At 41.5% G+C, this 11,235-nt stretch overlaps 1 protein-coding gene across 3 annotated transcripts in view; it reads left to right on the forward strand.

Annotated features, from left to right (window-relative positions):
* Window positions 1-5,266: 5,266 nt before the first annotated feature.
* The window catches only part of zfhx4 (zinc finger homeobox 4), an 86,765-nt gene continuing 80,796 nt past the window's right edge, over window positions 5,267-11,235 (forward strand). The window contains exon 1 of one of the 3 annotated variants that reach the window (XM_039789690.1): window positions 5,267-5,343. The gene's annotated coding sequence lies outside the window, so the exon portion shown is untranslated. Of the gene's footprint in view, window positions 5,344-8,845; window positions 9,248-10,564; window positions 10,584-11,235 lie in introns of those variants that run through there. The other 2 variants (XM_039789689.1, XM_039789692.1) reach the window with 2 other exon arrangements.

Below are 11,235 nucleotides of genomic sequence, written 5' to 3' on the forward strand. Positions count from 1 at the left end.
TGACCTGCTTCAGGACACCCACACATACATAATAGCATATGCTTAAATATGTACCGTATTATTCATTTGACTTAAAATTAACGGTTTGTTAAAATACTGCATGTTCATCAGAATAAACTGGACAGGATATTTTTGTTTCTTTTGAATTATGTTTTCAAGTTATCCACTTTAACAAGTAAGTCAATGTTTCTGGTATTTTTAGTTTTCAGGCCAGTGAGGTTCTTCAAAATATTTTTTTATTTACAAAGCACATACTGTAATTTTGCAGAAGATTTCATTATGGAATTTCTACAGCTGATTGTGTTTTACCTTCTTTGTTGTGTGTCCATGCATGTGTGTAGTTTGCACAACTTCATATGTGCATGTGTGTGTGTGTGTGTGTGTGTGTGTGTGTGTGTGTGTGTGTGTGTGTGTGTGTGTGTGTGTGTGTTTATGTGTTTATGTTTCCTAATCTCATATCTCACTGTGGGGCATTCTAAAAGGATTTGTCATTCTCAGCTCAGTTGGGCTGATTGTGAATTAAATGTATTTTTAGGCACCTTTTTTCCATCCTTTTGTGAACCCAGTCAGAATTGAGGTCAGGATACACGCACACGCAACATAATTAACACACACACACACACATACACACACACACACATGCATACACACACACCATATCAGAGAAAGACACATAGCTTTCAGAACAAATCACTGTTGAACTACCCTGTGTGGAATGATTCTGACATTTTGTTTGGGAGAAATAGCATTTAATTGAAGGGAGGGGCGATACGGATGGCAGTTATGCAACCAAGGGAAATGTCTACATTTCAACCCAAATTGAAAACATAACAGAGTTTCTGTGTGTTTGTGTGTGTGTGTGTGTGTGTGTGTGTGTGTGTGTGTGTGTGTGTGTGTGTGTGTGTGTGTGTGTGTGTGTGTGTGTGTGTGTGTGTGTGTGTGTGTGTGTGAGAGATTATGTGTGTGTATTGAGGGGTTGCTTGCACCATTTCACTGTTATCCACAGTTTGCCTGCTTGTTTGATTGTGAATTAGTTCGAGTTATGGGGTTTATTCAATAAAAACAATATTGACTTTGCATTATAATACAGAGTAATCCCTCTCTCTTGCACTCTAAAGTCCATCTGTCTGTCTTGGTTGTAATACATTTGCAGTTATGACATTTGCATGTTGGATGAGGGAAACGCAAAGCTCTCACATTGCCACATATTCATTTTCCTGTTTAATTAATTTCATTTGGTACTAATTATATTTTTTTTGCAAAAATGAATGAGCAGTTAATATAATGGAAATTATAGATTAATGAATTCATTAATTTCATTTTCAATATCCAAGAACAGAAAAGATCACTTGATTTTCCTCATTAACTGAAGCTCCACACACTTTTAATTTTTCTCTGCTGTTTAATAATGTGTTTCTGTTATAATAAATGATATTGTTAAATAATGTTGATATACAGAGGGAAAATTGTATGTCTTTTGCCCACAATACAGTAAGGTCAGAGGTCAGACTCATCCACAGAACAGACTCTGGAACTGGGACTGCCTCAGTCTTTTGCTCAATGACACTTCGGCACGGTAGATGCTTACATAAATGGCTGCTTGAACTCAGGCCATCCGGTCTAATGATGGTCACTAGGAAAGGAGGTTGAAGAGCCCTCATAAGGGCTCTTTTAATGCAGTGATGTAGCCAACAAGCACCTTTCAGGGTCACTGCACAACTCAAAAAAATGACGCCTCTCTCTCTCTCTCTCTCTCTCTCTCTCTCTCTCTCTTTCTTTATTCTCTCTTTCGCTCCAAGCGTTGCCAATTTGTCTGAGCCGCATCCGCTAATCCGTGTGCATTTACGCATTGGTCATTGCGCCTCCGGTTGACTTGGCATGCTTGATGATGGCGTCCAGGCAGGAGACTGACTGACTGTACAAGCTCACAGCTGACAACAGTGTTGGGTGGTAACTCCTTGCTTTGTAACGTGCTGCAACGCAAATAACGAGTGGTAAAAAGAATATCTACTATAGGTTACTTTTCTTTATTTTTTTGTCAAAATATGACAATTACTAACAAAATAGACAAGTCATTGATTTTTTCTATTACGTCATGAAATTAAATTATTCGAAATGTTGTAATTGCTTCATACCATTTGTTAGAAATAGGGTTTAAAATAAGTTGAACCTATTATATATGTTGTGGAACGCTAAAATAATTTAGCAGAAGCAGTGTCACAAATGATGCCAAGGAGAAGTGTATTACAGTAATATTACTTTTACTTTCTGAGGAACAAGCCCAGCACTGGCTATGAGACGCTCCTGACGTTTTCCCTCTGGATGTCGAGATGTCAATCTGTTGCCACAGAACTCACTTCTCGGTACTGACCGGGTTATTTGCCGTGCTGGGATGGGCCACTGAGTGTCAGAGGAAAAGAGAGGGGGGTGGGGCATGGATGGATGGATGATGGGGTGGGAAGGTGGAGGGGTGACAGTCCCCAAGAGAGGGAGAGTGGGGGCCCCTGGAAAGGACCTCTCGGACCACTAAATTGACATGTTCAAGCTTCTGGCTTGTCATGAAGACAAGCACTCTAATAAGCCGTGTGACAACATACAGTGGAGCAGTCTTACTTTCATGAGGCCATTAAATATCAGGCCTTCTGTTATATTTCAAATTATATTCTTAATACTTTAATTTACTTTAACTTACATTGTATTGTAATAATTTAGATTAACACAGTGTGTAGGCTACAATCGTATTTTATTATTATATTATTATTTTAGCCTATCATTTTGTTATTATTGTTATAATGTATTCCCCGCAATTTTTTTTTTATAAATATATAAACGATGTAATCAATGTTGCATATTTAATTTACTTTTTCATTAATTCCTGCTGTATACTTCTCAATATTTTAATATGCAAATTGTAGGTAAATTCGACTAACTGAGTGCCATTCAAGTTATTTCGGTCAGCATTTCTTGATGCTTTCAAATTATTTTATTTTCTTTGATACGGAGCACACAGGTGCTATTGTTCCCATCAACGGCAGCTTTACAGGTCTATAAGTGCATGTGGATCTGAGTGATAATCAATAGAATTTGGCGTTGAAAGGGGCTGGAGGCGGCTGGATGTGTGTTGTGTGTCGGGGCATTATGAGGAGGCCGTTTTTGGGGGTCTTTTTAGTCCTCTGTCCATATATGGAGGACACTCACTGGACGCGTGTCTATTAAAGAGGGATCAACAATGAAAAAGATCGGAGGACCAAAGGGCCAAGTGGGAGGAGGGCAGCAGGGCGAGGTGAGACTGAATGGAAACAGCAGTGGTGTGTGAGAGGACGCACATGGGGAGCGGGGAGGGTGTGTGTGTGTGTGTGTGTTTCTGAGTGTGTGCGTGCACTTTCATAGTGTTGATTTCCTCTCGCGAGCGACCGAAAAGCGGGCGACGACGTCTGCTAAGTCACTCTTCTCCTCCTCTCTTGTTTCTGTTCTTCTTTTGCTCCTCCTTCTTGCTTGCCACAACACTTGTTCTTCTTCAGGAGCAATATCACGGCGGCCCCTGCCCCGCCTGCATCTGGGTAAAGACTTTACAGTCAGGGGCCATCGATTGCGCTTATCAAATAAACCGAGTGGCACCAGCGGCTGCACGGACCCACCGCCCTGCACCTCCACCCCATCCTCCTTCCCCTGTCTCCTAATCTCAAATCGTCCCCACCCCCCATAATTCCACCCCACCTCTTCCCCTGCTCGAGAGACCTAGCAGCTGTGGTCCCATGTAAATTTTACATGATCGGCACCACCTTATTTTACCCCCTTAACCCTCCACCTGTCACCATTCCCCTGTTTCTTACCCCTTCATATCATGTTGCATATTAATGCACAGTTTATGCAATAGCTCATCTGACAGTGCGCACCGGCTATCATGTCCATGCCTTTCCCTGGTCATTTGCATACCTGATTATAGTGCCTGAAGTGCTTGATTGTTGCTCGGTTAGGTTATGTGATGCTGAAATGTGATATTTTGTGTGGAGACAGGGGGGTGGGGTTGGGGGCGCTGAAACGGTTCCCCTTGACCCTTGAAATGCAACGTAATCCCGTGTGGCCCCCTTTGATTAGGGCATTTTTCTGTCTAATTGTTGTCATCAGGACTTGTACTATCATTGTGCATCTGGAAGCACTTTGACATCTAAGTCAGTGGTTCTCAAAAGTGGGGTTCAAGAATCCCCAAAGGTCCGCGAAGGCCATGCAGTGGGTCCCCCGAAGAATTGTTTAATTTCACTGTGATTTAATTAACCTGAAATTATGCCAATTAGATAACATATGTCTGAACAAATGTTTCCATTAGCGCCACACTGCAGCAGGTTTACAATGCAATTCAAAATCAATAACACCCCAAAAAACATATTGGGACTCCCAGGGACAGAAACCAATTAAATGGGGACCCTTGGCATAAGGTGTGTCCATTTGGGGGTCCTTGACATGAAAATGTTGGCGAACCCCTGATCTAAGTGACTGAGGCAAAGGGCTGCATTGACACTCTTTGTTTCTTTTTTTTTTTTTTCTCTCTTTTTTTTTTTTTTTTTTTTTTTTTTTTCTTTTTTTTTTTTTTTTTTTTTCTTTCTCTCTCTCTCTCTCTCTCTCTCTCTCTCTCTCTCTCTCTCTCTCTCTCTCTCCCCCCTTTTAAAAGGGAGCGGAAGAGTGGGCTGATACCGGTCTCATGTTGCCTATGGATTTTCGTTTATATAATCGATTGAAATGTCCCAATACATTGATTTCGGGTTCAGTGTTTTACAAACAAGCGTTTATGGGTCTCGATTTTATGTTAGGGGTGATTCCAGTGTGACACCGATGTGCAGAGAAGTCGGAGTTGTTGATTTTTAAATAAATGAAATAAATACAAACAAATAAATATATATTGTTTCATGTATACATTTTTTTTTTTAAACTGACTCTGGATGGGGGAAGGCAAAGAAGAAGCGAAACAGGGTGAAAAGACAATATTGTGCTGCCTCTCTCCTTAATCAAATAAAGTGGTGTAAAAAAAACACACCAACGCACACACACACACACACACAAAAGCATTTCCTTCCCTCTGAATTTCTCCTTGAATTATATGCCATCACTAGTGTGTGTGATTGCGGAATATTAAATTAAAGTGGGATAAGTCCGCACCGAGGCGGGCTGCGTCCAATCCGCAACTCATTTCCCCTGTTGTAGCACCGCATCACTGCGCGCCTCTCTTTTCAATGACAATGTGCCAAATCTGGGCATTTTGAAAACACTTTCCATATGCTATTATCGGATCGCTACTGAGCAAGAGAAAGACAGAAAAGAAGAAAAACGGAATGTTTTATACCAAAGGTACCGAGAGTCTACATTTTTATTTATCTCCTCTTTAAATGGCTTATTATACTTTATGCTTTTTGGGGGATTTAAAAGAGGTAAGAGGAGAACAATTTTATAGTTTTTATAACGATTGCGTATTTATGGACCGTTGTTGGATGGCTTTAGGGCTTAGTGTGAAAACGTCGAGAGAGTTTATGTTGAATATATATGGGCAAAAACTTCATTTTGTGTCACTGTTTCTACTACGTTTTCCTCTTTTATTGCTAAAGACAATTGTTTTTGCTCACTTCTTTGTGGCGTGTTTTGTCAGCAAACAAGTTGAAGAAACATTTTTCTTTGACATTAATTTCGCTGAAATCCCAGAAATAATTCTGCCTTTTTGGTTTCTTTGCAATTAATGGATTTTGCAACTCTGCTCCTTAATTTGACAAATATGGAAACTTGCAAGTGACTTTACATTGCGAGGATTTCTGTTTGGCACATTATTCTTTTATTGTGGTGATACAGTTTTGTTTACTGCACATATTTTGAAAGAAATATTTTTTACGTGCGTTTTTATTTGGCTTAATTATTCTGAAGTGAGAGGCACCTTCTTATGTTGGTGTCATGAATTGAAAGAGTTACACTTAACTTGTTATTGTGTGTTTTGTGGGCCTTTGTAAAGCTTGTTTGTGCATGTGTTTGCTGGACGAGAGTTGGCCAGTGGGTCACTGTGGCAGGGTGCGGGTCAGAGCTGTGGGCTTTTTGCGTGTTTTTGTGTGTGTCCTGAGGAGGCAGAGGGGTCAGCCATTCAACCCCATGGGGGCGCCGACGCATAGGACAAACAAGGTGGATGTCTGTATGCACATCTAGAAACCACTGGCCGTTTGTAGTAGGCATAAGGACGGGCTATACTTGACTTAATCATTATATTAAAAATTATAACAGATACAAATCTAACGTAACATCAATTCAGGTTTTCAGTTTCACTCCAGAGAATATATCGATGGAGCAACAATGGTTCCATCCCATGGCGTCTCTGTGTGTCAAGCCTTTAAGGTAATATCTCCGGAAGCTTCAAAGTTATTGATTCACTGAAGTGGCATACGATCACTATGAGTGTTCAATGCTGTCTTTCATATGTCAGTAGATACATTAGAAAATAAAATACAATGGCAATAATGTTTGACAAACACAGTATAATTAAACGAGTTTAATTTCAGTCATATTGGTCTATGTTTCTAGTGATGCACCTAAGTAATTTCTTTGAAATTGATTTGCTTTAGAACACACAAATACTCGCGCGCACACGCAGACACACACGCAGACACACACACACACACACACACACACACACACTCACACGCAGACACCAGACCGGAGTTTACAGATAAAAATCTATAATTAATTGAGGATGCTGCTGATATGGAAATGGGGCGAAATATTAGTTAACGCGGTCTTTTGTCAAGCGGTCCTCCGGAGAAAGAGCATCGTCTGCAGGGAGAGGGAGGGTGGAGACCGGGGGGATTTACAGAACGCAGGAGGTTAAGAGATAAGCGGGAGCCTATATCAGTTCTCTAAATCCGCTTTTTACTTTCTCTTTTTCTTATTGAAAACAAGTAAAATCACAAACGCAACTCCGTTAAATATGTCAACAGCGCGCACACATTTTATTATAGAAAGTGGGTGATAAGTACATCCTTTCACAGAAACGGAGATGCTCGAATAAAAAAAAAAAAAAAAAACCCCACTGCGGTTTATGTGTACAAAAGTCCTCCGTTTAGGTGTATAAAGTCGAATGAGAAATAGGTCCGCTCCATACAGCTTTATGAAGCTCGACGCATGGCCCCGGTGGACTTTTTGCGCGACCGCTGCAGCAGCGGGTTGACTCGACTCTCCAAGCCGTCTGTGAGCGACGCCTCCCAAGGCTGTCAGGCTAGAAAACCCCCCTGGAGGACAGGCAGGCAGCTGCAGCGGTAGCGGCAGCAGCAGGAGCGTTGGATCCGGGTGAAAAGTGACGCCTCTGTTCCTCACCTCGACCCACCCACCCCCTTTGTCAGAGACCTCTCTAAACCCAGAATAACCAGCCTCGGGTCGGGTCGGGATCGAATCTCTTGGCTTCTTAAGGATCCAGTTGGTATGGGTGCAGTCCAGTCAATGTGGCTGCAAAGTACACCTCGTAGTTCACTTGCCAGCAGCAGCCTTATCATCACATCCCAAGCCCCGGCTCATGCAGTTCAATTCACCCCTAGCTTCGATTTTTTTCCATGAAGGCGTACAAGATCTCTTGATTTTCTCCCCGATTCAGACTGTGTAAAGTCTTCCTCTTGCCCAAAAGCCACTATTAAGAAACCGGGGGGGGAAACACACAGTAAACGCTTTGCATTCAAAGGATATAGGGCCAACAGACCGATGCACTTTGTAAGGACACTAAATGTAAACGCCAGTGAATGGAGCTTTGAATAGAGAGGGGGATTTTTATGTAACCCCGTATTTGATTTTGCAATTTTGGTTCTATTGAACCCACACGTGGCCTCAGCGGTCCCAAAAGGGCAGTGATGGCTTTCCAACGTGTGTTGGATTACTGTGATGCACTGTGGCTTTGATTGCTATGCTTGAACGTTTATATTGGCCATATATGCAACAGATAAGATATAGTATCCTCATTCCGAGAAAAAAAAACGACTATATTATTAGACAATACAATAAAGAGCCCAAACGGTGCATCCATGTGGAGCGTAAATTACTCACATGTGTGTGCATAAATTGTTACCTATAAAATGTATTCTACACTTATGTGCAGGCCCGTTTTGATGCGCGACACAATACAGTTGTGTGGGATTCTTTCCCTCAGGTGGGTTTTTCTGTCTGTTTTTATGCACATTAGTGATATAAAAAAAAATGTTGCTCACAAAGTCCATCTCTTTCATTTTCATGAATTGCTCCAAACCTCATAGTCACACAAGTTCTCTGAACATTTATCGGACTGCTCATTCTGGGAATCTTAGAAAAACGAATTCACCTGTAGTGCCATAATCAATAAAATCAAGGTGATGTAATACAACAGATCAGCTTCATTGGTAGAACAAAACACTAATCTTGTATTTGTTAAATCAAGTTGTTGGAGCATTCTGCACTTCAGTACAGAAATATCCATCTGCAAAACTGTTTTTTTATATAGGAAACGATGACTTCTAAGTACTTGTAAGTAATTCTGAGTCCAGCCTTTTTGGTGTGCAGGAAGCGGTTGTCCATTGTTCTACATGTTATTTGGCCCTTAGAGAGAAACCCTACAAAAGGATTTTTCTGCGGGCATGGACCTATGTGGCCGCCAGGGCTCCGTGTGCGCGTCATTTGCAATGTGGAGACTGTTGATCAACTCACTAATTACACTTCTCTCCTCTCTCTCTCTCTCTCCCTCCCTCTCCGTCTCTCTTTTGCTCCCTCCCTCTCTCTCTCTCTCTCTCTCTCTCTCTCTCTCTCTCTCTCTCTCTCTCTCTCATTCGCCCTCTCTCTCTCTGTCTCTCTACCCATTCCCAGAGTGCATATCGGGAAATAGACACACAAAGACATGCGCACTCAACTTAATCAGCCATTTTTTTAAACAGGGCTAAAACGATAATAATTAGCAGAATAAAGACATATCGGATTTTCATTTCCTTTCCTCCGTTTCCCGACCCCCGTCCACAAGAGAAACTGCGAGGCAGCCCGTCGACACGTCGTTTCACCGCCACCGGAACCAAAATAAGGGATAGCTCTCTAAACGCTTGACATTTGTGGTTTTACCCCCTTTTCCCAATATAAAGTTGGAGGATTATTGTAATTTCCCCTGTTTTTCCACGTTTTGATTGTCCAATTACGCAAGCCGCTGGATGTGACTGTTTTATAAACCCAAGAGCAAAGAGAGAAGCGGAGGTGACGGCTTTGGAGGGGGAAGAAAGTAAGTTTTTTTTTTCCTTTCCACCTCTCCCTTTAACTTTTATTGAGTAGTTTGGGGTGTGTGTTAAATTTAGGGGTCGGGTATCGATTATCTATCTCGCTGGTGGATCTTTGACATCGGGGCTGTTTGGATAACAGGTGCTGGGTGTTTTTAGTCCAGAATAAAGGCGGATATCGTGATGTTAGTGCAACTCCGGCGCTTTGGCTAAAATAAAACAAGCGGCTGACAGGGTCGGAGGCGTTCTTACGCATGTGTCCGTGCAATTACTGTAGGATATCACGTCCAAACATGCCTTTTGCTAAGATTGTACAAGTGTTATGGAGATTGGGTGGTGGACAGATACACTGAATACTCCACGTTAGATATAGCGAGACGAGCGTTTCTCCCCTTTTGTGGCGTTGCGGATGTGGTGTTGCCTTTCCAGGAGTCCGATCCCTCGGACATGTCCGCTTTGAGCTTGTTTCTAGTCGAGGGCTCCGGCTGGATGTTTCCCCCCACTTCCCGATTCCTTATTCCAGTCCCCAATCATCAGATATTTGATTTGAAGAGATAATTCGGATGCACCGCAGCGCTCAAAGCCAGTTTTTAACACATCGGGTTTCATGCACCTTCCAGGCATTCAAAGCCAAATTGACGACCAGTCTCTCGACACGATCCCCTTTCGCGAACAAGTAGGCTATATATTTAAAAAAAAAGTCGAAGTCATACCATTATTAAATGATCGATACAAAAGCAACGTGCATTTGCCGATCATATTCCGTACATCTTTACCTGCTGAGCTCAAAAAGTAGTCTCACTTTACCGAGGCGTGGGTGGTTGCGTCGCCCAGGAGGGAGAGCGATCGTTGGGCAACTGATAGCACGGCGAGTCCCTTTAGAGCCAGCCAACTCCTGGGACTCCCGTTTTTCTTTACCACCGACATTTGAAACATCAGAATGTATCCAAAAGTCATATTCTATTGTTATGTATTGATGTTAACACAATTTAATTTCCGGCTGTCATCCATAGTCTGCAAGTTCCATTTCCATCCTCGGTCCCCATCCGCGTCGGTGGGTTTATCATTTCCTTATGTAAATTGTCCCTCTCTTAATTCCCAAAGATGCGGGTTTCAACATCTTCTTTAAGGTGTTGTTTTGTTTCTGTTTAGAGGAGACAGAGCACAGAGGTAGGGGTTCTCAGGTATTTTTGCACCCCGATGGCTGTTTTTTTGTTTGTTGTTGAGGTAGATAGACTTGGCTTGGATTGGGACACGACAGTGACAGGGGGGACATCGATCGCACGGGAGGAAAAAAAAACAAAACATCAGGGCCAAGGGGCCAGTCAGTCTCCAACCCGGGTATGTAATGGTGTAGTGAGTGTGTGTTCGTGGAGAGACTGTATACGATCCAAATGAACGGTGTTCAGGACCTTTTTCTAGGACTGTCTCTATTTATTCACGGCTTTTCTGCCTTTTTTTTTATATGGATTTCAGAACGTATTTATCCCCGGAAACATAAGATTTTAAAGCAGTTTTTATACTTTAAAATGTGTTTGTATTATACACTGTGCACAGTTTTTTTTACATACAGTGTGCCTACTTTTTAATCAAAATACGGTGTTTTCTGTAGAATCTCAAACAGCAAATACGGAGCGTTATCACTGCTTTAATTATCAGAATTAATTAATTGTATTATTATTATTATTAATAATAATAATTACTATTGTTATTATTAATATTATATGTGGAGTCATAAGCTGATATGTAAATTTTAATCCTAAATTCAATAAAATAAAAACGTTACTGTTTTTCTAACAATTAAATGTTAACTTAAATCAGATCAATTTTATAGATTGTTAAAGGAGCACTGATGCTTTTTGGACAGGATGGATCTTCTCTCTCGTCAGACGATTTAATTGCATCTGCACACCATCCTTCATTTCATTACAAAAATGCAGCTTAGGCCTAATAATAAAATTTAAAAAAGTGAAATTATGAGAGGAGATGATCC

Source organism: Perca fluviatilis, chromosome 22, assembly GCF_010015445.1.
Source record: "Perca fluviatilis chromosome 22, GENO_Pfluv_1.0, whole genome shotgun sequence".
Classification (NCBI taxonomy): domain Eukaryota; kingdom Metazoa; phylum Chordata; class Actinopteri; order Perciformes; family Percidae; genus Perca; species Perca fluviatilis.